This window comes from Syngnathus typhle, linkage group LG2, assembly GCF_033458585.1.
Source record: "Syngnathus typhle isolate RoL2023-S1 ecotype Sweden linkage group LG2, RoL_Styp_1.0, whole genome shotgun sequence".
Lineage (NCBI taxonomy): Eukaryota > Metazoa > Chordata > Actinopteri > Syngnathiformes > Syngnathidae > Syngnathus > Syngnathus typhle.
The window spans coordinates 25,478,169-25,504,913 of NC_083739.1; the positions used below are offsets into that span (position 1 = coordinate 25,478,169).

Here is a 26,745-nt window from a genome sequence, read left to right on the forward strand (position 1 = left end):
GACAAAGCCCCGCGCCCAAGTAACGCCGAATATATCCGCAATATTTCTTTTCATTGTTTTCATTAAAACCCGCGATGTACTGAGGCCACGATATATGAACCGCGAAGGAGCGAAGGATGACTGTAATTACTTTTCATTTACTGAGAATGTGTGGAGAATGTTTGGAGAAACTATAGTGAACTCAGATGGAGCTTGCAGTGGAAACCCCCAAAGCAGAGGAGGGGGGCCCCAGACATCAATCCCACGTGGAGGATAAGATAACTTAAAGACACCAAACGCGCACTAATTATCCCCATTTGGGAAACTTCAGCCCCACGAAGGGAGGACATGACCACTCCTGAATTATCAATGCAGTAGGGCTTGCTGACCAGCCTCACACACTATTATTTTCACGGCTGCCAACAACCATGAACACACGTACAAACAGCAAGACATGTCCTTTTGTTGACATGTTCTCTATAAAAAGTGGGTCAGGGAAATACATTTTTCCTCACGCTGCATCGTTACCTTCGCAGTTAAGGACAGATGTGACCCAGAGGTCCACTTAGAGAATTGGCTTGCTGTATTTAGACAATTTTGGTAGGAATAATACTTTCTTGTGTCGCTGACGTGAAAGTCAAATGCGTGTGTTAATTCCTGTACCCACTCAACAACCACCTAGGAACTCCACAAAGGGATCAGACTTTTTTAGTCTATTGGTCATTTAAAAATACTTGATTTTCCCGCCAACAACAATAATAATAACTAGAATTTTGCAATTTCTGGAGAAATTGCGTGTGAAGGCGAAATGTATGAATAACTTTTTCGGGGAATGCTGCCGAACGATGTTGAAACGTGTTGAATTACTTGAGAAATGTAGAATATTTGGAGAATTTGTGGTGAATTTAAAAATTGAAAGTTTGGAATATTTGGTAAGTGGGAAGTTGTGGAATAGGTAGGCAAAAGATGAACAGTTGGAATGGGTTGAATCGGTTGAAAAATGTAGAAATTAGAGTAGAAAAACGAAATTTTGGAGAATTTGGTTGAATTTCGAATTTGGAATTTTTGGTAAGTGGGAAGTTGTGGAATAGGTAGGCAAAAGATGTACAGTTGAAAGTTGGAACGGGTTGAATCAGTTAAAAAATGTAGAAGTTAGAGCAAATGTTGAATCCCCATAGAGAATGAATGGGAAAATTAAAAAAAAGCAATTGCGCCAAAATCTTTCTAAATTTGGAACAAAACAAAAAAAAACGGCCTCAGGAGGTTCACTTTTGGGGTAAAAATGTTGAAACGGGTTAAATCGGACAAAAAACGAAAAAGTTAGCGCAAATGTAGCTATTTGGGGCACTTAGTGTTGAAATGAGGTCACTTCCGGTTTGATTCGGGTCATTTCCGGTCTAATTTGTGTCCATTCCGGTTTATTTGGGTCACTTCCGGTTTTATATAGGTCACTTCCGGTTTAGCTATGGTCACTTCCGGTTTATTTGGGGTCATTTCTGGCTAAAAAAGGTCACTTCCGGTTTATTTGGGTCACTTCCGGTTTACCTGAGGTCACTTCCGGTCTATTAGGGGTCACTTCCGGTTTGATTTGGGTCACTTCTGGTTTATTTGGGTCACTCCCGGTTTAATTTGGGTCACTTCCGGTTCGTCGGAGAACACTTCCGGTTTATTAGGGGTCATTTCTGGTCTAAAAAGGTCACTTCTGGTTTGATTTGTGGTCACTTCCGGTTTACCTGAGGTCACTTCCGGTCTATTTGGGGTCACTTTCGGTTTGATTTGGGGCACTTCCGGTTCATTCTGGGTTCATTGGTGGCACTTCAGGGTCATCCAAGATGGCCGCCACACTGGAATTGGGGGTCAAGGGTTGAATTGTGTAAGCATAGTGGAAGTGGGGGTGAATGGGAGTGAATGTGGGAAGCATAAGGTGAATTAAGTGAATAAATTTGGAATGGGTTGAATCGGTTGAAAAATGTAGAAATGAGAAGGGAAAAAGGAACTGGGTGTGAATTTCAAAATAAAAGATGTGAAGTTTTTGTTAAGTTGTAGAATAGGTAGAAAAAGGATGAACAGTTGAAAGTTGGAATGGGTTGAATCGGTTGAAAAATGTAGAAATGAGAAGGGAAAAAGGAATTGGGTGTGAATTTCAAAATAAAAGACGTAAAGTTTTTGGGAAGTGGGAAGTTGTGGAATAGGTAGAAAAATGATGAAGAGTTGAAAGTTGGAATGGGTTGAATCGGTTGAAGAATGTAGAAATGAGAAGGGAAAAAGTAATTGGGTGTGAATTTCAAAATAAAAGAAGTGAAGTTTTTGGTAAGTGGGAAGTTGTTGAATAGGTAGAAAAATAATGAACAGTTGAAAGTTGGAATGGGTTGAATCGGTTGAAAAATGTAGAAATTAGAGTAGAAAAAAGGAAATTTTAGAGAATTTTGGTTGAATTTCAAAATAAAAGACGTGAAGTTTTTGGTAAGTGGGAAGTTGTGGAATAGGTAGAGAAAAGATGAACAGTTGAAAGTTGGAATGGGTTGAATCGGTTGAAAAATGTAGAAATGAGAAGGGAAAAGGGAAAAAGGAATTGGGTGTGAATTTCAAAATAAAAGATGAAAACGTGAAAATGTTGAATTTGGCAAGTTTGGGAATGTGCCCAATGTGATTTGAATGTGTTGAATGATGTGAATTTCAAACTGGAACAACGTAAATGTGAAATGTTGAATCTGCCATTAAGAATGAATGGGGAAAATTCGCCGTAAATTTGTGAATTTTGCGAAAACGGAAAATTTTTGGAAGGAAAAAAAAGTGAGCAGACGTGCCATGAATATTTGGAATAAGTGAAAAGTGGAATGGAGTGAATAGGTTGAAGTATGTGGAAGTAGTTAAGCGTCAAAAAAGTGAGCGGAAGTTGAATAATAATAATAATAACTAGAATTTGCAATTCCTGAAGGAATTGCGTGTGAAGGTGAAGAAGTTGAATAAATATTTAAGGAATGTTGCAGAATGATGTTGAAACGAGTTGAATCGGTTGAAAAATGTAGAAATGAGAAGGGAAAAAGGAACTGGGTGTGAATTTCAAAATAAAAGATGTGAAATTTTTGGTAAGTTGTGGAATAGGAAAAAAAATGATGAACAGTTGAAAGTTGGAATGGGTTGAATCGGTTGAAAAATGTAGAAATGAGAAGGGAAAAAGGAAATGGGTGTGAATTTCAAAATAAAAGACGTGAAGTTTTTGGTAAGTGGGAAGTTGTGGAATAGGTAGAAAAATGATGAACAGTTGAAAGTTGGAATGGGTTGAATCGGTTGAAAAATGTAGAAATGAGAAGGGAAAAAGGAATTGGGTGTGAATTTCAAAATAAAAGATGTGAAGTTTTTGGGAAGTTGTGGAATAGGTAGAAAAAGGATGAACAGTTGAAAGTTGGAATGGGTTGAATCGGTTGAAAAATGTAGAAATTATAGTAGAAAAAGGAAATTTTAGAGAATTTTGGTTGAATTTCAAAATAAAAGAGGTGAAGTTTTTGGTAAGTAGGAAGTTGTGGAATAGGTAGGCAAAAGATGAATAGTTGAAAGTTGGAATGAGTTGAATCGGTGGAAAAATGTAGAAGTTAGAAGTGAAAAACGAAATTTTATGAAATTTTGCAAAATTTTATGCAAATTTTAAAAGTGAAAACGTGAAAACTTTGAATTTGGCAAGTTCGGGAATGTCCCCAATGTGATTTGAATGTGTTGAATTGTGTGAATTTCAAACTGGAACAACGTAAATGTGAAATGTTGAATCTGCCATTAAGAATGAATGGGGCAAAAATCGCCATAAATTTGTGAATTTTGGGAAAACGGATAATTTTTGGAAGGAAAAAAATCTAAGCAGTGTTGCCATGAATATTTGGAATAAGTGAAAAGTGGAATGGAGTGAATCGGTTGAAGAATGTGGAAGTAGTTAAGCGCCGAAAAAGTGGGCAGAATAAGTAGAATAATAATAACTAGAATTTTGCAATTTCTGGAGAAATTGCGTGTGAAGGCGAAATGTATGAATAACTTTTTCGGGGAATGCTGCCGAACGATGTTGAAACGTGTTGAATTACTTGAGAAATGTAGAATATTTGGAGAATTTGTAGTGAATTTCAAAATTGAAAGTTTGGAATATTTGGTAAGTGGGAAGTTGTGGAATAGGTAGGCAAAAGATGAACAGTTGAAAGTTGGAATGGGTTGAATCGGTTGAAAAATGTAGAAATTAGAGTAGAAAAACGAAATTTTGGAGAATTTGGTTGAATTTCGAATTTTTGGTAAGTGGGAAGTTGTGGAATAGGTAGGCAAAAGATGTACAGTTGAAAGTTGGAACGGGTTGAATCAGTTAAAAAATGTAGAAGTTAGAGCAAATGTTGAATCCCCATAGAGAATGAATGGGAAAATAAAAAAAAGCAATTGCGCCAAAATCTTTCTAAATTTGGAACAAAACAAAAAAAAAACAGCCTCAGGAGGTTCACTTTTGGGGTAAAAATGTTGAAACGGGTTAAATCGGACAAAAAACGAAGACATTAGCGCAAATGTAGCTATTTGGGGCACTTAGTGTTGAAATAAGGTCCTTTCCGGCTTGATTCGGGTCATTTCCGGTCTAATTTGGGCCACTTCCGGTTTATTTGGGACACATCCGGTTTAATATAGGCCACTTCCGGTTTAGCTGAGGTCACTTCCGGTTTATTTGGGGTCATTTCCGGTCTAAAAAGGTCACTTCCGGTTCATTTGGGGTCACTTCCGGTTTGATTTGGGGTCACTTCCGGTTTACCAGAGGTCACTTCCGGTCTATTTGGGGTCACTTCTGGTCTATTCGGGGCCATTTCCGGTCTATTTGGGTCACTTCCGGTTTAATTTGGGTCACTTCCGGTTCGTCGGAGGTCACTTCCGGTTTATTAGGGGTCATTTCCGGTCTAAAAAGGTCACTTCCGGTACATTTGGGGTCACTTCCGGTTTGATTTGGGGTCACTTCCGGTTTACCTGAGGTCACTTCCGGTCTATTTGGGGTCACTTTCGGTTTGATTTGGGGCACTTCCGGTTCATTCTGGGTTCATTGGGGGCACTTGAGGGTCAATCCAAGATGGCCGCCACACTGGAATTGGGGGTCAAGGGTTGAATGTGTAAGCGTAGTGGAAGTGGGGGTGAATGGGAGTGAATGTGGGAAGCATAAGGTGAATGCATTTGGAATGGGTTGAATCGGTCGAAAAATGTAGAAATTAGAAGGGAAAAAGGAATTGGGTGTGAATTTCAAAATAAAAGATGTGAAGTTTTTGGGAAGTTGTGGAATAGGTAGAAACATGATGAACAGTTGAAAGTTGGAATGGGTTGAATCGGTTGAAAAATGTAGAAATTAGAGTACAAAAACGGAATTTGAGAGAATTTTGGTTGAATTTCAAAATAAAAGATGTGAAGTTTTGGTAAGTGGGAAGTTGTGGAATAGGTAGAAAAATGATGAACAGTTGAAAGTTGGAATGGGTTGAATCGGTTGAAAAATGTAGAAATGAGAAGGGAAAAGGAATTTTGGTTGAATTTCAAAATAAAAGATGTGAAGTTTTTGGTAAGTGGGACGTTGTGGAATAGGTAGAAAAATGATGAACAGTTGAAAGTTGGAATGGGTTGAATCGGTTGAAAAATGTAGAAATGAGAAGGGAAAAGGGAATTGGGTGTGAATTTCAAAATAAAAGATGTGAAGTTTTTGGTAAGTGGGAAGTTGTGGAATAGGTAGAAAAATGATGAACAGTTGAAAGTTGGAATGGGTTGGATCGGTTGAAAAATGTAGAAATGAGAAGGGAAAAAGGAATTGGGTGTGAATTTCAAAATAAAAGAAGTGAAGTTTTTGATAAGTGGGAAGTTGTTGAATAGGTAGAAAAATTATGAACAGTTGAAAGTTGGAATGGGTTGAATCGGTTGAAAAATGTAGAAATTAGAGTAGAAAAAAGGAAATTTTAGAGAATTTTGGTTGAATTTCAAAATAAAAGATGTGAAGTTTTTGGTAAGTGGGAAGTTGTGGAATAGGTAGAGAAAAGATGAACAGTTGAAAGTTGGAATGGGTTGAATCGGTTGAAAAATGTAGAAATGAGAAGGGAAAAGGGAAAAAGGAATAGAGTGTGAATTTCAAAATAAAAGATGAAAACGTGAAAATGTTGAATTTGGCAAGTTTGGGAATGTCCCCAATGTGATTTGAATGTGTTGAATTATGTGAATTTCAAACTGGAACAACATAAATGTGAAATGTTGAATCTGCCATTAAGAATGAATGGGGCAAAAATCGCCGTAAATTTGTGAATTTTGCGAAAACGGAAAATTTTTGGAAGGAAAAAAATCTAAGCAGTGTTGCCATGAATATTTGGAATAAGTGAAAAGTGGAATGGAGTGAATCGGTTGAAGTATGTGGAAGTAGTTAAGCGCCGAAAAAGTGGGCAGAATAAGTAGAATAATAATAATAACTAGAATTGCAATTTCGGAAGAAATTGCGTGTGAAGGCGAAGGCAGATGTTAATTTACAAACGTTAAGCGTTAAAAATGATGAGCGGGAAGAATATAAAGGGAAAATAAATAATTGTGAAATAAATGGGAAAATGTTACAAATACATGCTACAAAAAGGTACAAATGATAAGCGTTAAAAATGAAATGTTACAAATGTTACAAAAAAGGTACAAATGATAAGGGGGAAGAATAAAGAGTAAAATAATTTATGACGCCCAATGTGGGAATCGAACCCACTACAGGAAACTGACGCAGGTTGACATAGCCATTGTGTTTCCAACTGAGCTAATCAGGTTCCTACGTCAGTGATGGTTGAATTTGGGTAATGTAATGAATGTGTTTGTTGAATGCGAATGCGTAATCAAAGTGGTGGAAATTGCTTAATGTAATGAATGTTAAATGCGAATGACAAAAGTTACAAATGATAACCGTTGAAAATGATAACCGGGAAGGATAAAGAGTAAAATAAATAATGACGCCCAATGTGGGAATCGAACTGACGCGGGTTTTGATACCACTCGGGAATGATGCTCGTGTACTGGAATCACTTGTGTTTCCCACGAGCTAATTGAGTCCCTTACTATGTCGTGGTTGCAATTGGTTAATGTAATGAATGTGTTTGTTGAATGCGAATACGTAATCAAAGTGGTGGAAATTGCTTAATGTAATGAATGTTGAATGCGAATGTTAGTTACAAATGATAAGCGTTGAAAATGATAAGCGGGAAGAATAAAGAGTAAAATAATTAATGACGCCCAATGTGGGAATCGAACCCACTACAGGAAACTGGCTCGGGTTGACATTGCCATTAAGAATGAATGGGGAAATAAAAGGCACAAATTTGCTAATTACTTAAAAACGGTAAATGTTATGAACGCGAAAAATACTGGCAAGCGTGCCATGAATTTTTGGAACGTGTGAAAGGTTGAACGAGGTGAATCGGTTGAAGCATGTGGGAGTAGTTAGATGTCAAAAAAGTGGGAGGAATAAGTTGTTTAATAATAAAGTACAATATCAATGTGTGAAGGCCTTCGCCTTCACACAATAATAAAGGACAGGAATAACAATAGTGTGAAGGTCTTCACCTTCACACTAATAAAGGACAGGAATAACAATAGTGTGAAGGTCTTCACCTTCACACTAATAATAATAATAATAAAGGACAGGAATAACAATAGTGTGAAGGTCTTCACCTTCACACTAATAAAGTACAACAATAACAATAGTGTGAAGGTCTTCACCTTCACACTAATAAAGTACAGGAATAACAATAGTGTGAAGGTCTTCATCTTCACACTAATAAAGGACAGGAATAACAATAGGTCTTCACCTTCACACTAATAATAAAGGACAGGAATAACAATAGTGTGAAGGTCTTCACCTTCACACTAATAAAGGACAGGAATAACAATAGTGTGAAGGTCTTCACCTTCACACTAATAACTAGAATTTGCAATTCCTGAAGGAATTGCGTGTGAAGGTGAAGAAGTTGAATAAATATTTAAGGAATGTTGCAGAATGATGTTGAAACGAGTTGAATCGGTTGAAAAATGTAGAAATGAGGGAAAAAGGAAATATTGTAGAATTGGGTGTGAATTTCAAAATAAAAGATGTGAATTATTTGGTAAGTTGTGGAATAGGTAGAAAAATGATGAACAGTTGAAAGTTGGAATGGGTTGAATCGGTTGAAAAATGTAGAAATGAGAAGGGAAAAAGGAATTGGGCGTGAATTTCAAAATAAAAGATGTGAATTTTTTGGTAAGTGGGAAGTTGTGGAATAGGTAGAAAAATGATGAACAGTTGAAAGTTGGAATGGGTTGAATCGGTTGAAAAATGTAGAAATGAGAAGGGAAAAAGGAATTGGGCGTGAATTTCAAAATAAAAGATGTGAAATTTTTGGTAAGTGGAAAGTTGTGGAATAGGTAGAAAAATGATAAACAGTTGAAAGTTGGAATGGGTTGAATCGGTTGAAAAATGTAGAAATGAGAAGGGAAAAAGGAATTGAGCGTGAATTTCAAAATAAAAGATGCGAATTTTTTGGTAAGTGGGAAGTTGTCGAATAGGTAGAAAAATGATGAACAGTTGAAAGTTGGAATGGGTTGAATCGGTTGAAAAATGTAGAAATGAGAAGGGAAAAAGGAAGTGGGTGTGAATTTCAAAATAAAAGAAGTGAAGTTTTTGGTAAGGGGGAAGTTGTGGAATAGGTAGAAAAATGATGAACAGTTGAAAGTTGGAATGGGTTGAATCGGTTGAAAAATGTAGAAATGAGGAGGGAAAAAGGAATTGGGCGTGAATTTCAAAATAAAAGATGTGAATTTTTTGGTAAGTGGGAAGTTGTGGAATAGGTAGAAAAATAATAATCAGTTGAAAGTTGGAATGGGTTGAATCGGTTGAAAAATGTAAAAATGAGAAGGGAAAAAGGAATTGGGCGTGAATTTCAAAATAAAAGATGTGAATTTTTTGGTAAGTGGGAAGTTGTGGAATAGGTAGAAAAATGATGAACAGTTGAAAGTTGGAATGGGTTGAATCGGTTGAAAAATGTAGAATTGAGAAGGGAAAAAGGAATTGGGCGTGAATTTCAAAATAAAAGATGTGAATTTTTTGGTAAGTGGGTAGTTGTGGAATAGGTAGAAAAATGATAAACAGTTGAAAGTTGGAATGGGTTGAATCGGTTGAAAAATGTAGAAATGAGAAGGGAAAAAGGAATTGGGTGTGAATTTCAAAATAAAAGAAGTGAAGTTTTTGGTAAGTGGGAAATTGTTGAATAGGTAGAGAAAAGATGAACAGTTGAAAGTTGGAATGGGTTGAATCGGTTGAAAAATGTAGAAATGAGAAGGGAAAAGGGAAAAAGGAATTGGGTGTGAATTTCAAAATAAAAGATGAAAACGTGAAAATGTTGAATTTGGCAAGTTTGGGAATGTCCCCAATGTGATTTGAATGTGTTGAATGATGTGAATTTCAAACAGGAACAACGTAAATGTGAAATGTTGAATCTGCCATTAAGAATGAATGGGGCAAAAATCGCCGTAAATTTGTGAATTTTGCGAAAACGGAAAATTTTTGGAACGAGAAAAATGTGAGCACCCATGCCATGAATATTTGGAATAAGTGAAAAGTGGAATGGAGTGAATCGGTTGAAGTATGTGGAAGTAGTTAATGGACAAAAAAGTGAGCGGAAGATGTTGAATAATAACTAGAATTTGCAATTCCTGAAGGAATTGCGTGTGAAGGTGAAGAAGTTGAATAAATATTGAAGGAATGCTGCAGAATGATGTTGAAACGAGTTGAATCGGTTGAAAAATGTGGAAATGAGAAGGGAAAAAGGAAATGGGTGTGAATTTCAAAATAAAAGATGTGAAGTTTTTGTTAAGTTGTGGAATAGGTAAAGAAATGATGAACAGTTGAAAGTTGGAATGGGTTGAATCGGTTGAAAAATGTAGAAATGAGAAGGGAAAAAGGAATTGGTTGTGAATTTCAAAATAAAAGTGAAGTTTTTGGTAAGTGGGAAGTTGTTGAATAGGTAGAGAAAAGATGAACAGTTGAAAGTTGGAATGGGTTGAATCGGTTGAAAAATGTAGAAATTATAGTAGAAAAAAGGAAATTTTAGAGAATTTTGGTTGAATTTCAAAATAAAAGATGTGAAGTTTTTGGTAAGTGGGAAGTTGTGGAATAGGTAGAGAAAAGATGAACAGTTGAAAGTTGGAATGGGTTGAATCGGTTGAAAAATGTAGAAACGAGAAGGGAAAAGGGAAAAAGGAATTGTGTGTGAATTTCAAAATAAAAGATGAAAACGTGAAAACGTTGAATTTGGCAAGTTTGGGAATGTCCCCAATGTGATTTGAATGTGTTGAATTATGTGAATTTCAAACTGGAAGAACGTAAATGTGAAATGTTGAATCTGCCATTAAGAATGAATGGGGCAAAAATCGCCGTAAATTTGTGAATTTTGCGAAAACGGAAAATTTTTGGAACGAGAAAAATGTGAGCACCCATGCCATGAATATTTGGAATAAGTGAAAAGTGGAATGGAGTGAATCGGTTGAAGTATGTGGAAGTAGTTAATGGACAAAAAAGTGAGCGGAAGATGTTGAATAATAATAATAACTAGAATTTGCAATTCCTGAAGGAATTGCGTGTGAAGGTGAAGAAGTTGAATAAATATTGAAGGAATGCTGCAGAATGATGTTGAAACGAGTTGAATCGGTTGAAAAATGTGGAAATGAGAAGGGAAAAAGGAAATGGGTGTGAATTTCAAAATAAAAGATGTGAAGTTTTTGGTAAGTGGGAAGTTGTTGAATAGGTAGAGAAAAGATGAACAGTTGAAAGTTGGAATGGGTTGAATCGGTTGAAAAATGTAGAAATTAGAAGGGAAAAAGGAATTGGGCGTGAATTTCAAAATAAAAGATGTGAAGTTTTTGGTAAGTGGGAAGTTGTGGAATAGGTAGAAAAATGATGAACAGTTGAAAGTTGGAATGGGTTGAATCGGTTGAAAAATGTAGAAATGAGAAGGGAAAAAGGAATTGAGTGTGAATTTCAAAATAAAAGAAGTGAAGTTTTTGGTAAGTGGGAAGTTGTTGAATAGGTAGAGAAAAGATGAACAGTTGAAAGTTGGAATGGGTTGAATCGGTTGAAAAATGTAGAAATTAGAGTAGAAAAAGGAAATTTTAGGGAATTTTGGTTGAATTTCAAAATAAAAGATGTGAAGTTTTTGGTAAGTGGGAAGTTGTGGAATAGGTAGAGAAAAGATGAACAGTGGAAAGTTGGAATGGGTTGAATCGGTTGAAAAATGTAGAAATGAGAAAGGAAAAGGGAAAAAGGAATTGGGTGTGAATTTCAAAATAAAAGATGAAAACGTGAAAATGTTGAATTTGGCAAGTTTGGGAATGTCCCCAATGTGATTTGAATGTGTTGAATGAGGTGAATTTCAAACTGGAACAACGTAAATGTGAAATGTTGAATCTGCCATTAAGAATGAATGGGGCAAAAATCGCCATAAATTTATGAATTATGCGAAAACGGAAAATTTTTGGAATGAGAAAAATGTGAGCACACTTGCCATGAATATTTGGAATAAGTGAAAAGTGGAATGGAGTGAATCGGTTGAAGTATGTGGAAGTAGTTAAGCACCAAAAAAGTGGGCAGAATAAGTAGAATAATAATAAAGGACAGGAATAACAATAGTGTGAAGGTCTTCACCTTCACACTAATAACTAGAATTTGCAATTCCTGAAGGAATTGCGTGTGAAGGTGAAGAAGTTGAATAAATATTGAAGGAATGCTGCAGAATGATGTTGAAACGAGTTGAATCGGTTGAAAAATGTGGAAATGAGAAGGGAAAAAGGAAATGGGTGTGAATTTCAAAATAAAAGATGTGAAGTTTTTGTTAAGTTGTGGAATAGGTAAAGAAATGATGAACAGTTGAAAGTTGGAATGGGTTGAATCGGTTGAAAAATGTAGAAATGAGAAGGGAAAAAGGAATTGGTTGTGAATTTCAAAATAAAAGTGAAGTTTTTGGTAAGTGGGAAGTTGTTGAATAGGTAGAGAAAAGATGAACAGTTGAAAGTTGGAATGGGTTGAATCGGTTGAAAAATGTAGAAATTAGAGTAGAAAAAAGGAAATTTTAGAGAATTTTGGTTGAATTTCAAAATAAAAGATGTGAAGTTTTTGGTAAGTGGGAAGTTGTGGAATAGGTAGAGAAAAGATGAACAGTTGAAAGTTGGAATGGGTTGAATCGGTTGAAAAATGTAGAAACGAGAAGGGAAAAGGGAAAAAGGAATTGTGTGTGAATTTCAAAATAAAAGATGAAAACGTGAAAACGTTGAATTTGGCAAGTTTGGGAATGTCCCCAATGTGATTTGAATGTGTTGAATTATGTGAATTTCAAACTGGAAGAACGTAAATGTGAAATGTTGAATCTGCCATTAAGAATGAATGGGGCGAAAATCGCCGTAAATTTGTGAATTTTGCGAAAACGGAAAATTTTTGGAACGAGAAAAATGTGAGCACCCATGCCATGAATATTTGGAATAAGTGAAAAGTGGAATGGAGTGAATCGGTTGAAGTATCTGGAAGTAGTTAATGGACAAAAAAGTGAGCGGAAGATGTTGAATAATAATAATAACTAGAATTTTGCAATTTCTGGAGAAATTGCGTGTGAAGGCGAAATGTATGAATAACTTCTTCGGGGAATGCTGCCGAACGATGTTGAAACGTGCTGAATTACTTGAGAAATGTAGAATATTTGGAGAATTTGTGGCGAATTTCAAAATAAAAGATGTGAAGTTTTTGGTAAGTGGGAAGTTGTGGAATAGGTCGAAAAATGATGAACAGTTGAAAGTTGGAATGGGTTGAATCGGTTGAAAAATGTAGAAATGAGAAGGGAAAAGGGAATTGGGTGTGAATTTCAAAATAAAAGATGTGAAGTTTTTGGTAAATTGTGGAATAGGTAGAAAAATGATGAACAGTTTAAAGTTGGAATGGGTTGAATCGGTTGAAAAATGTAGAAATGAGAAGGGAAAAGGGAATTGAGTGTGAATTTCAAAATAAAAGATGTGAAGTTTTTGGTAAGTGGGAAGTTGTGGAATAGGTAGAAAAATGATGAACAGTTGAAAGTTGGAATGGGTTGAATCGGTTGAAAAATATAGAAATGAGAAGGGAAAAGGGAATTGGGTGTGAATTTCAAAATAAAAGATGTGAAGTTTTTGGTAAGTGGGAAGTTGTGGAATAGGTAGAAAAATGATGAACAGTTGAAAGTTGGAATGGGTTGAATCGGTTGAAAAATGTAGAAATGAGAAGGGAAAAGGGAATTGGGTGTGAATTTCAAAATAAAAGATGTGAAGATTTTGGTAAGTGGGAAGTTGTGGAATAGGTAGAAAAATGATGAACAGTTGAAAGTTTGAATGGGTTGAATCGGTTGAAAAATGTAGAAATGAGAAGGGAAAAGGAAATTGGGTGTGAATTTCAAAATAAAAGATGTGAAGTATTTGGTAAGTGGGAAGTTGTGGAATAGGTAGTAAAATGATGAACAGTTGAAAGTTGGAATGGGTTGAATCGGTTGAAAAATGTAGAATTGAGAAGGGAAAAGGAATTGGGTGTGAATTTCAAAATAAAAGATGTGAAGCTTTTGGTAAGTGGGAAGTTGTGGAATCGGTAGAAAAATAATGAACAGTTGAAAGTTGGAATGGGTTGAATCGGTTGAAAAATGTAGAAATTAGAGTAGAAAAACGAAATTTTAGAGAATTTTGGTTGAATTTCAAAATAAAAGATGTGAAGTTTTTGGTAAGTGGGACGTTGTGGAATAGGTAGGCAAAAGATGAACAGTTGAAAGTTGGAACGAGTTGAATCGGTTGAAAAATGTAGAAGTTAGAGCTGAAAAACGAAATTTTGTGAAAATTTGTCGGAATTTTTAACGTGAAAACGTGAAATTTTCGAATTTGGGAATTTTGGGAATGTCGAGAATCCTTCCGAATGTGATTAGAATGTGCTGAATGATGTGAATTTCAAATTGGAACGACGTAAATGTGAAATGTCGAATGTGCCATTGAGAATGAATGGGGAAAAATTTGTCGGAATTTGGGGAATTTTGCGGAAACGGAAAATTTTCGGAACGAGAAAAATGGAAGCGCTCATCGCGTGAATATTTGGAATACGTGAAAAGTGGAATGGAGTGAATCGGATGAATTATGCGGAAGATGAAACTGGACAAAAAAGTGTGGAGAATAAAAGAGAATAATAATAATAACTAGAATTTTGCAATTTCTGGAGAAATTGCGTGTGAAGGCGAAATGTATGAATAACTTTTTCGGGGAATGCTGCCGAACGATGTTGAAACGTGTTGAATTACTTGAGAAATGTAGAATATTTGGAGAATTTGTGGTGAATTTCAAAATTGAAAGTTTGGAATATTTGGTAAGTGGGAAGTTGTGGAATAGGTAGGCAAAAGATGAACAGCTGAAAGTTGGAATGGGTTGAAAAATGTAGAAATTAGAGTAAAAAACGAAATTTGGGAGAATTTGGTTGAATTTCAAATTTCGAATTTTTGGTAAGTGGGAAATTGTGGAATAGGTAGGCAAAAGATGTACAGTTGAAAGTTGGAACGGGTTGAATCAGTTAAAAAATGTAGAAGTTAGAGCAAATGTTGAATCCCCATAGAGAATGAATGGGAAAATAAGAAAAAGCAATTGCGCCAAAATCTTTCTAAATTTGGAACAAAACAAAAAAAACGGCCTCAGGAGGTTCACTTTTGGGGTAAAAATGTTGAAACGGGTTAAATCGGACAATAAATGAAGACGTTAGCGCAAATGTAGCTATTTGGGGCACTTAGTGTTGAAATAAGGTCACTTCCGGCTTGATTCGGGTCATTTCCGGTCTAATTTGGGTCACTTCCGGTTTATTTGGGTCACTTCCGGTTTAAAACAGGCCACTTCCGGTTTAGCTGAGGTCACTTCCGGTCTAAAAAGGTCACTTCCGGTTCATTTGTGGTCACTTCCGGTTTGGTTTGGGGTCACTTCCGGTTTACCAGAGGTCACTTCCGGTCTATTTGGGGTCACTTCCGGTCTATTTGGGGTCACTTCCGGTTTATTTGGGTCACTTCCGGTTTAATTAGGGTCACTTCCGGTTCGTCTGAGGTCACTTCCGGTTTATTAGGGGTCATTTCCGGTCTAAAAAGGTCACTTCCGGTACATTTGGGGTCACTTCCGGTTTGATTTGGGGTCACTTCCGGTTTACCTGAGGTCACTTCCGGTCTATTTGGGGTCACTTTCGGTTTGATTTTGGGCACTTCCGGTTCATTCTGGGTTCATTGGTGGCACTTCAGGGTCATCCAAGATGGCCGCCACACTGGAATTGGGGGTCAAGGGTTGAATTGTGTAAGCATAGTGGAAGTGGGGGTGAATGGGAGTGAATGTGGGAAGAATAAGGTGAATTAAGTGAATAAATTTGGAATGGGTTGAATCGGTTGAAAAATGTAGAAATGAGAAGGGAAAAAGGAATTGGGTGTGAATTTCAAAATAAAAGATGTGAAGTTTTTGGTAAGTGGGAAGTTGTGGAATAGGTAGAAAAATGATGAACAGTTGAAAGTTGGAATGGGTTGAATCGGTTGAAAAATGTAGAAATGAGAAGGGAAAAAGGAATTGGGTGGGAATTTCAAAATAAAAGATGTGAAGTTTTTGGGACGTGGGAAGTTGTGGAATAGGTAGAAAAATGATGAACAGTTGAAAGTTGGAATGGGTTGAATCGGTTGAAAAATGTAGAAATGAGAAGGAGAAAAGGAAATATTGGAGAATTGGGTGTGAATTTCAAAATAAAAGATGTGAAGTTTTTGGTAAGTGGGAAGTTGTGGAATAGGTAGAAAAATGATGAACAATTGAAAGTTGGAATGGGTTGAATCGGTTGAAAAATGTAGAAATGAGAAGGGAAAAGGAATTGGGTGTGAATTTCAAAATAAAAGATGTGAAGCTTTTGGTAAGTGGGAAGTTGTGGAATCAGTAGAAAAATAATGAACAGTTGAAAGTTGGAATGGGTTGAATCGGTTGAAAAATGTAGAAATTAGAGTAGAAAAACGAAATTTTAGAGAATTTTGGTTGAATTTCAAAATAAAAGAGGTGAAGTTTTTGGTAAGTGGGACGTTGTGGAATAGGTAGGCAAAAGATGAACAGTTGAAAGTTGGAACGAGTTGAATCGGTTGAAAAATGTAGAAGTTAGAGGTGAAAAACGAAATTTCGTGAAAATTTGTCGGAATTTTTAACGTGAAAACGTGAAATTTTCGAATTTGGGAATTTTGGGAATGTCGAGAATCCTTCCGAATGTGATTAGAATGTGCTGAATGATGTGAATTTCAAATTGGAACGACGTAAATGTGAAATGTCGAATGTGCCATTAAGAATGAATGGGGAAAAATTTGTCGGAATTTTGGGAATTTTGCGGAATCGGAAAATTTTCGGAACGAGCAAAATACAAGCGCTCGTCGCGTGAATATTTGGAATACGTGAAAAGTGGAATGGAGTGAATCGGATGAATTATGTGGAAGATGAAACGTGTCAAAAAAGTGTGGAGAAACGTAGAGAATAATAATAATAACTAGAATTTTGCAATTTCTGGAGAAATTGCGTGTGAAGGCGAAATGTATGAATAACTTTTTCGGGGAATGCTGCCGAACGATGTTGAAACGTGTTGAATTACTTGAGAAATGTAGAATATTTGGAGAATTTGTGGCGAATTTCAAAATAAAAGATGTGAAGTTTTTGGTAAGTGGGAAGTTGTGGAATAGGTTGAAAAATGATGAACAGTTGAAAGTTGGAATGGGTTGAATCGGTTGAAAAATGTAGAAATGAGAAGGGAAAAAGGAATTGGGTGTGAATTTCAAAATAAAAGATGTGAAGGTTTTGGGAAGTTGTGGAATAGGTCGAAAAATGATGAACAGTTGAAAGTTGGAATGGGTTGAATCGGTTGAAAAATGTAGAAATGAGAAGGGAAAAGGGAATTGGGTGTGAATTTCAAAATAAAAGATGTGAAGTTTTTGGTAAGTGGGAAGTTGTGGAATAGGTAGAAAAATGATGAACAGTTGAAAGTTGGAATGGGTTGAATCGGTTGAAAAATGTAGAAAGGAGAAGGGAAAAGGGAATTGAGTGTGAATTTCAAAATAAAAGATGTGAAGTTTTTGGTAAGTGGGAAGTTGTGGAATAGGTAGAAAAATGATGAACAGTTGAAAGTTGGAATGGGTTGAATCGGTTGAAAAATGTAGAAATGAGAAGGGAAAAGGGAATTGGGTGTGAATTTCAAAATAAAAGATGTGAAGTATTTGGGAAGTTGTGGAATAGGTAGAAAAATGATGAACAGTTGAAAGTTGGAATGGGTTGAATCGGTTGAAAAATGTAGAAATTAGAGTACAAAAACGGAATTTGAGAGAATTTTGGTTGAATTTCAAAATAAAAGATGTGAAGTTTTTGGTAAGTGGGAAGTTGTGGAATAGGTAGAAAAATGATGAACAGTTGAAAGTTGGAATGGGTTGAATCGGTTGAAAAATGTAGAAATGAGAAGGGAAAAGGAAATTGGGTGTGAATTTCAAAATAAAAGATGTGAAGTTTTTGGTAAGTGGGAAGTTGTGGAATAGGTAGAAAAATGATGAACAGTTGAAAGTTGGAATGGGTTGAATCGGTTGAAAAATGTAGAAATGAGAAGGGAAAAGGAATTGGGTGTGAATTTCAAAATAAAAGACGTGAAGCTTTTGGTAAGTGGGAAGTTGTGGAATCGGTAGAAAAATAATGAACAGTTGAAAGTTGGAATGGGTTGAATCGGTTGAAAAATGTAGAAATGAGAAGGGGAAAGGAAATTGGGTGTGAATTTCAAAATAAAAGATGTGAAGTTTTTGGTAAGTGGGAAGTTGTGGAATAGGTAGAAAAATGATGAACAGTTGAAAGTTGGAATGGGTTGAATCGGTTGAAAAATGTAGAAATGAGAAGGGAAAAGGAATTGGGTGTGAATTTCAAAATAAAAGACGTGAAGCTTTTGGTAAGTGGGAAGTTGTGGAATCGGTAGAAAAATAGTGAACAGTTGAAAGTTGGAATGGGTTGAATCGGTTGAAAAATGTAGAAATGAGAAGGGAAAAGGAAATTGGGTGTGAATTTCAAAATAAAAGATGTGAAGTTTTTGGTAAGTGGGAAGTTGTGGAATAGGTAGAAAAATGATGAACAGTTGAAAGTTGGAATGGGTTGAATCGGTTGAAAAATGTAGAAATGAGAAGGGAAAAGGAATTGGGTGTGAATTTCAAAATAAAAGATGTGAAGCTTTTGGTAAGTGGGAAGTTGTGGAATCAGTAGAAAAATAATGAACAGTTGAAAGTTGGAATGGGTTGAATCGGTTGAAAAATGTAGAAATTAGAGTAGAAAAACGAAATTTTAGAGAATTTTGGTTGAATTTCAAAATAAAAGATGTGAAGTTTTTGGTAAGTGGGACGTTGTGGAATAGGTAGGCAAAAGATGAACAGTTGAAAGTTGGAACGAGTTGAATCGGTTGAAAAATGTAGAAGTTAGAGGTGAAAAACGAAATTTTGTGAAAATTTGTCGGAATTTTTAACGTGAAAACGTGAAATTTTCGAATTTGGGAATTTTGGGAATGTCGAGAATCCTTCCGAATGTGATTAGAATGTGCTGAATGATGTGAATTTCAAATTGGAACGACGTAAATGTGAAATGTCGAATGTGCCATTAAGAATGAATGGGGAAAAATTTGTCGGAATTTTGGGAATTTTGCGGAATCGGAAAATTTTCGGAACGAGAAAAATACAAGCGCTCGTCGCGTGAATATTTGGAATACGTGAAAAGTGGAATGGAGTGAATCGGATGAATTATGTGGAAGATGAAACGTGTCAAAAAAGTGTGGAGAATAAAAGAGAATAATAATAATAATAGAGAATGGTGTAGAATAACATATGTGTGAAGGCCTTCGCCTTCACACAATAATAATAGAGAATGGTGTAGAATAACATATGTGTGAAGGCCTTCGCCTTCACACAATAATAATAATAATAGAGAATGGTGTAGAATAACATATGTGTGAAGGCCTTCGCCTTCACACAATAATAGAGAATGGTGTAGAATAACATATGTGTGAAGGCCTTCGCCTTCACACAAAAGGACAGGAATAACAATAGTGTGAAGGTCTTCACCTTCACACTAACTAGAATTTGCAATTCCTGAAGGAATTGCGTGTGAAGGTGAAGAAGTTGAATAAATATTTAAGGAATGTTGCAGAATGATGTTGAAACGAGTTGAATCGGTTGAAAAATGTAGAAATGAGAAGGGAAAAAGGAACTGGGTGTGAATTTCAAAATAAAAGATGTGAAGTTTTTGTTAAGTTGTGGAATAGGTAAAGAAATGATGAACAGTTGAAAGTTGAAATGGGTTGAATCGGTTGAAAAATGTAGAAATGAGAAGGGAAAAAGGAAGTGGGTGTGAATTTCAAAATAAAAGATGTGAAGTTTTTGTTAAGTGGGAAGTTGTGGAATAGGTAGAAAATGATGAACAGTTGAAAGTTGGAATGGGTTGAATCGGTTGAAAAATGTAGAAATGAGAAGGGAAAAAGGAATTGGTAGTGAATTTCAAAATAAAAGATGTGAAGTTTTTGGTAAGTGGGAAGTTGTGGAATAGGTAGAAAAATGATGAACAGTTGAAAGTTGGAATGGGTTGAATCGGTTGAAAAATGTAGAAATGAGAAGGGAAAAAGGAATTGGGTGTGAATTTCAAAATAAAAGAAGTGAAGTTTTTGGTAAGTGGGAAGTTGTTGAATAGGTAGAAAAATGATGAACAGTTTAAAGTTGGAATGGGTTGAATCGGTTGAAAAATGTAGAAATTAGAGTAGAAAAAAGGAAATCTTAGAGAATTTTGGTTGAATTTCAAAATAAAAGATGTGAAGTTTTTGGTAAGTGGGAAGTTGTGGAATAGGTAGAGAAAAGATGAACAGTTGAAAGTTGGAATGGGTTGAATCGGTTGAAAAATGTAGAAATGAGAAGGGAAAAGGGAAAAGGAATTGGGTGTGAATTTCAAAATAAAAGATGAAAACATTAAATAGTTGAATTTGGCAAGTTTGGGAATGTCACCAATGTGATTTGAATGTGTTGAATTATGTGAATTTCAAACTGGAACAACGTAAATGTGAAATGTTGAATCTGCCATTAAGAATGAATGGGGCAAAAATCGCCATAAATTTGTGAATTATGCGAAAACGGAAAATTTTTGGAACGAGAAAAATGTGAGCACCCATGCCATGAATATTTGGAATAAGTGAAAAGTGGAATGGAGTCAATCGGTTGAAGTATGTGGAAGTAGTTAATGGACAAAAAAGTGAGCGGAAGATGTTGAATAATAACTAGAATTTGCAATTCCTGAAGGAATTGCGTGTGAAGGTGAAGAAGTTGAATAAATATTTAAGGAATGTTGCAGAATGACGTTGAAACGAGTTGAATCGGTTGAAAAATGTGGAAATGAGAAAGGAAAAAGGAAATGGGTGTGAATTTCAAAATAAAAGATGTGAAGTTTTTGTTAAGTTGTGGAATAGGTAAAGAAATGATGAACAGTTGAAAGTTGGAATGGGTTGAATCGGTTGAAAAATGTAGAAATGAGAAGGGAAAAAGGAATTGGGCGTGAATTTCAAAATAAAAGATGTGAATTTTTTGGTAAGTGGGAAGTTGGGGAATAGGTAGAAAAATGATGAACAGTTGAAAGTTGGAATGGGTTGAATCGGTTGAAAAATGTAGAAATGAGAAGGGAAAAAGGAATTGTGCGTGAATTTCAAAATAAAAGATGTGAATTTTTTGGTGAGTGGGAAGTTGTGGAATAGGTAGAAAAATGATGAACAGTTGAAAGTTGGAATGGGTTGAATCGGTTGAAAAATGTAGAAATGAGAAGGGAAAAGGGAATTGGGCGTGAATTTCAAAATAAAAGATGTGAATTTTTTGGTAAGTGGGAAGTTGTGGAATAGGTAGAAAAATGATAAACAGTTGAAAGTTGGAATGGGTTGAATCGGTTGAAAAATGTAGAAATGAGAAGGGAAAAAGGAATTGGGCGTGAATTTCAAAATAAAAGATGTGAATTTTTTGGTAAGTGGGAAGTTGTGGAATAGGTAGAAAAATGATGAACAGTTGAAAGTTGGAATGGGTTGAATCGGTTGAAAAATGTAGAAATGAGAAGGGAAAATGGAAAAAGGAATTGGGTGTGAATTTCAAAATAAAAGATGAAAACGTGAAAATGTTGAATTTGGCAAGTTTGGGAATGTCCCCAATGTGATTTGAATGTGTTGAATTATGTGAATTTGAAACTGGAACAACGTAAATGTGAAATGTTGAATCTCCCATTAAGAATGAATGGGGCAAAATTCGCCATAAATTTGTGAATTTTGTGAAAACGGAAAATTTTTGGAAGGAAAAAAATCTAAGCAGTGTTGCCATGAATATTTGGAATAAGTGAAAAGTGGAATGGAGTGAATCGGTTGAAGTATGTGGAAGTAGTTAAGCGCCGAAAAAGTGGGCAGAATAAGTAGAATAATAATAATAATAACTAGAATTGCAATTTCGGAAGAAATTGCGTGTGAAGGCGAAGGCAGATGTTAAGTTACAAACGTTAAGCGTTAAAAATGATGAGCGGGAAGAATACAAAGGGAAATTAGATAATTGTGAAATAAATGGGAAAATGTTACAAATACATGTTACAAAAAGGTGATAAGCGTTAAAAATGAAACGTTACAAATGTTACAAAAAAGGTACAAATGATAAGCGTTGAAAATGATAAGGGGGAAGAATAAAGAGTAAAATAATTTATGACTCCCAATGTGGGAATCGAACCCACTACAGGAAACTGGCTCGGGTTGACATTTCCATTGTGTTTCCGACTGAGCTAATGAGGATCCTTCCTTCTTGCTGGTTGAATTTGGTTAATGTAATGAATGTGTTTGTTGAATGCGAATGCGTAATCAAAGTGGTGGAAATTGCTTAATGTAATGAATGTTGAATGCGAATGACAAAAGTTACAAATGATAACCGTTGAAAATGATAACCGGGAAGGATAAATAGTAAAATAAATAATGACGCCCAATGTGGGAATCGAACTGACGCGGGTTTTGATACCACTCGGGAATGATGCTCGTGTACTGGAATAACTTGTGTTTCCCACGAGCTAATTGAGTCCCTTACTATGTCCTGGTTGCAATTGGTTAATGTAATGAATGTGTTTGTTGAATGCGAATACGTAATCAAAGTGGTGGAAATTGCTTAATGTAATGAATGTTGAATGCGAATGTTAGTTACAAATGATAAGCGTTGAAAATGATAAGCGGGAAGAATAAAGAGTAAAATAATTAATGACGCCCAATGTGGGAATCGAACCCACTACAGGAAACTGGCTCGGGTTGACATTGCCATTAAGAATGAATGGGGAAATAAAAGGCACAAATTTGCTAATTACTTAAAAACGGTAAATGTTATGAACGCGAAAAATACTGGCAAGCGTGCCATGAATTTTTGGAACGTGTGAAAGGTTGAACGAGGTGAATCGGTTGAAGCATGTGGGAGTAGTTAGATGTCAAAAAAGTGGGAGGAATAAGTTGTTTAATAATAAAGTACAATATCAATGTGTGAAGGCCTTCGCCTTCACACAATAAAGGACAGGAATAACAATAGTGTGAAGGTCTTCACCTTCACACTAATAATAACTAGAATTTGCAATTCCTGAAGGAATTGCGTGTGAAGGTGAAGAAGTTGAATAAATATTGAAGGAATGCTGCAGAATGATGTTGAAACGAGTTGAATCGGTTGAAAAATGTGGAAATGAGAAGGGAAAAAGGAAATGGGTGTGAATTTCAAAATAAAAGATGTGAAGTTTTTGTTAAGTTGTGGAATAGGTAATGATGAACAGTTGAAAGTTGGAATGGGTTGAATCGGTTGAAAAATGTAGAAATGAGAAGGGAAAAAGGAATTGGTTGTGAATTTCAAAATAAAAGAAGTGAAGGTTTTGGTAAGTGGGAAGTTGTTGAATAGGTAGAGAAAAGATGAACAGTTGAAAGTTGGAATGGGTTGAATCGGTTGAAAAATGTAGAAATTAGAGTAGAAAAAAGGAAATTTTAGAGAATTTTGGTTGAATTTCAAAATAAAAGATGTGAAGTTTTTGGTAAGTGGGAAGTTGTGGAATAGGTAGAGAAAAGATGAACAGTTGAAAGTTGGAATGGGTTGAATCGGTTGAAAAATGTAGAAATGAGAAGGGAAAAGGGAAAAAGGAATTGTGTGTGAATTTCAAAATAAAAGATGAAAACGTGAAAACGTTGAATTTGGCAAGTTTGGGAATGTCCCCAATGTGATTTGAATGTGTTGAATTATGTGAATTTCAAACTGGAAGAACGTAAATGTGAAATGTTGAATCTGCCATTAAGAATGAATGGGGCGAAAATCGCCGTAAATTTGTGAATTTTGCGAAAACGGAAAATTTTTGGAACGAGAAAAATGTGAGCACCCATGCCATGAATATTTGGAATAAGTGAAAAGTGGAATGGAGTGAATCGGTTGAAGTATGTGGAAGTAGTTAATGGACAAAAAAGTGAGCGGAAGATGTTGAATAATAATAATAATAATAAAGGACAGGAATAACAATAGTGTGAAGGTCTTCACCTTCACACTAATAAAGGACAAGAATAACAATAGTGTGAAGGTCTTCACCTTCACACTAACTAGAATTTGCAATTCCTGAAGGAATTGCGTGTGAAGGTGAAGAAGTTGAATAAACATTTAAGGAATGTTGAAGAATGATGTTGAAACGAGTTGAATCGGTTGAAAAATGTAGAAATGAGAAGGGAAAAAGGAATTGGGTGTGAATTTCAAAATAAAAGATGTGAAGTTTTTGGGAAGTTGTGGAATAGGTACAAAACTGATGAACAGTTGAAAGTTGGAATGGGTTGAATCGGTTGAAAAATGTAGAAAAGAGAAGGGAAAAAGGAATTGGGTGTGAATTTCAAAATAAAAGATGAAGATTTTGGGAAGTGGGAAGTTGTGGAATAGGTAGAAAAAGGATGAATAGTTGAAAGTTGGAATGGGTTGAATTGGTTGAAAAATGTAGAAATGAGAAAGGAAAAAGGAATTGGGTGTGAATTTTAAAATAAAAGAAGTGAAGTTTTTAATAAGTGGGAAGTTGTGGAATAGGTAGAAAAATGATGAACAGTTGAAAGTTGGAATGGGTTGAATCGGTTGAAAAATGTAGAAATGAGAAGGGAAAAAGGAATTGGGAGTGAATTTCAAAATAAAAGATGTGAAGTATTTGATAAGTTGTGGAATAGGTATAAAAATGATGAACAGTTGAAAGTTGGAATGGGTTGAATCGGTTGAAAAATGTAGAAATTAGAGTAGAAAAATGAAATTTTAGAGAATTTTGGTTGAATTTCAAAATAAAAGATGTGAAGTTTTTGGTAAGTGGGAAGTTGTGGAATAGGTAGGCAAAAGATGAATAGTTGAAAGTTTGAACGAGTTGAATCGGTGGAGAAATGTAGAAGTTAGAAGTGAAAAACGAAATTTTATGAAATTTTGCAAAATTTTATGCAAATTCTAAAAGTGAAAACGTGAAAATTTTGAATTTGGCAAGTTTGGGAATGTCCCCAATGTGATTTGAATGTGTTGAATGTTGTGAATTTCAAACTGGAACAACGTAAATGTGAAATGTTGAATCTGCCATTAAGAATGAATGGGGCAAAAATCGCCATAAATTTATGAATTATGCGAAAACGGAAAATTTTTGGAACGAGAAAAATGTGAGCAGTCGTGCCATGAATATTTGGAATAAGTGAAAAGTGGAACGGAGTGAATCGGTTGAAGTATGTGGAACTAGTTAAGCGTCAAAAAAAGTGAGCGGAATAAGTAGAATAACTAGAATTTGCAATTCCTGAAGGAATTGCGTGTGAAGGTGAAGAAGTTGAATAAATATTTAAGGAATGTTGCAGAATGATGTTGAAACGAGTTGAATCGGTTGAAAAATGTAGAAATGAGAAGGGAAAAAGGAACTGGGTATGAATTTCAAAATAAAAGATGTGAAGTTTTTGGTAAGTTGTGGAATAGGTAGAAAAATGATGAACAGTTGAAAGTTGGAATGGGTTGAATTGGTTGAAAAATGTAGAAATGAGAAAGGAAAAAGGAATTGGGTGTGAATTTCAAAATAAAAGAAGTGAAGTTTTTAATAAGTGGGAAGTTGTGGAATAGGTAGAAAAATGATGATTAGTTGAAAGTTGGAATGGGTTGAATCGGTTGAAAAATGTAGAAATGAGAAGGGAAAAGGGAATTGTGTGAATTTCAAAATAAAAGATGTGAAGATTTTGGAAAGTTGTGGAATAGGTAGAAAAATGATAAACAGTTGAAAGTTGGAATGGGTTGAATCGGTTGAAAAATGTAGAAATTAGAAGGGAAAAAGGAATTGGGTGTGAATTTCAAAATAAAACACGTGAAGTTTTTGGTAAGTGGGAAGTTGTGGAATAGGTAGAAAAATGATGAACAGTTGAAAGTTGGAATGGGTTGAATCGGTTGAAAAATGTAGAACCGAGAAGGGAAAAAGGAATTGGGTGTGAATTTCAAAATAAAAGATGTGAAGTTTTAGGGAAGTGGGAAGTTGTGGAATAGGTAGAAAAAGTGATGAACAGTTGAAAGTTGGAATGGGTTGAATCGGTTGAAAAATGTAGAAATGAGAAGGGAAAAAGGAATTGGAAATGAATTTCAAAATAAAAGATGTGGAGTATTTGGTAAGTTGTGGAATAGGTAGAAAAATGATGAACAGTTGAAAGTTGGAATGGGTTGAATCGGTTGAAAAATGTAGAAATTAGAGTAGAAAAAGGAAATTTTAGAGAATTTGGGTTGAATTTCAAAATAAAAGATGTGAAGTTTTTGGTAAGTGGGAAGTTGTGGAATAGGTAGGCAAAAGATGAATAGTTGAAAGTTGGAACGAGTTGAATCGGTGGAAAAATGTAGAAGTTAGAAGTGAAAAATGAAATTTTATGAAATTTTGCAAAATTTTATGCAAATTTTAAAAGTGAAAACGTGAAAATTTTGAATTTGGCAAGTTCGGGAATGTCCCCAATGTGATTTGAATGTGTTGAATGATGTGAATTTCAAACTGGAACAACGTAAATGTGAAATGTTGAATCTGCCATTAAGAATGAATGGGGCAAAAATCGCCATAAATTTGTGAATTATGCGAAAACGGAAAATTTGTGGAACGAGAAAAATGTGAGCAGACGTGCCATGAATATTTGGAATAAGTGAAAAGTGGAACGGAGTGAATAGGTTGAAGTATGTGGAAGTAGTTAAGCGTCAAAAAAGTGGGCAGAAGATGTTGAATAATAATAATAAAGGACAGGAATAACAATAGTGTGAAGGTCTTCACCTTCACACTAATAAAGGACAGGAATAACAATAGTGTGAAGGTCTTCACCTTCACACTAACAATAAAGGACAGGAATAACAATAGTGTGAAGGTCTTCACCTTCACACTAATAATAAAGGACAGGAATAACAATAGTGTGAAGGTCTTCACCTTCACACTAATAAAGTACAGGAATAACAATAGTGTGAAGGTCTTCACCTTCACACTAATAATAATAGAGAATGGTGTAGAATAACATATGTGTGAAGGCCTTCGCCTTCACACAATAATAATAATAAAGTAAATGGAGTAGAATAACATATGTGTGAAGGCCTTCGCCTTCACACAATAATAATAATAACTAGAATTTGCAATTCCTGAAGGAATTGCGTGTGAAGGTGA

At 35.4% G+C, this 26,745-nt stretch overlaps 1 protein-coding gene across 4 annotated transcripts in view; it reads right to left on the minus strand.

Moving 5' to 3' along the window:
• Nucleotides 1–26,745, minus strand: part of LOC133170841 (interleukin-27 subunit beta-like) — a 131,157-nt gene that overhangs the window by 25,211 nt on the left and 79,201 nt on the right. The gene's annotated exons all lie outside the window — the stretch shown is intronic.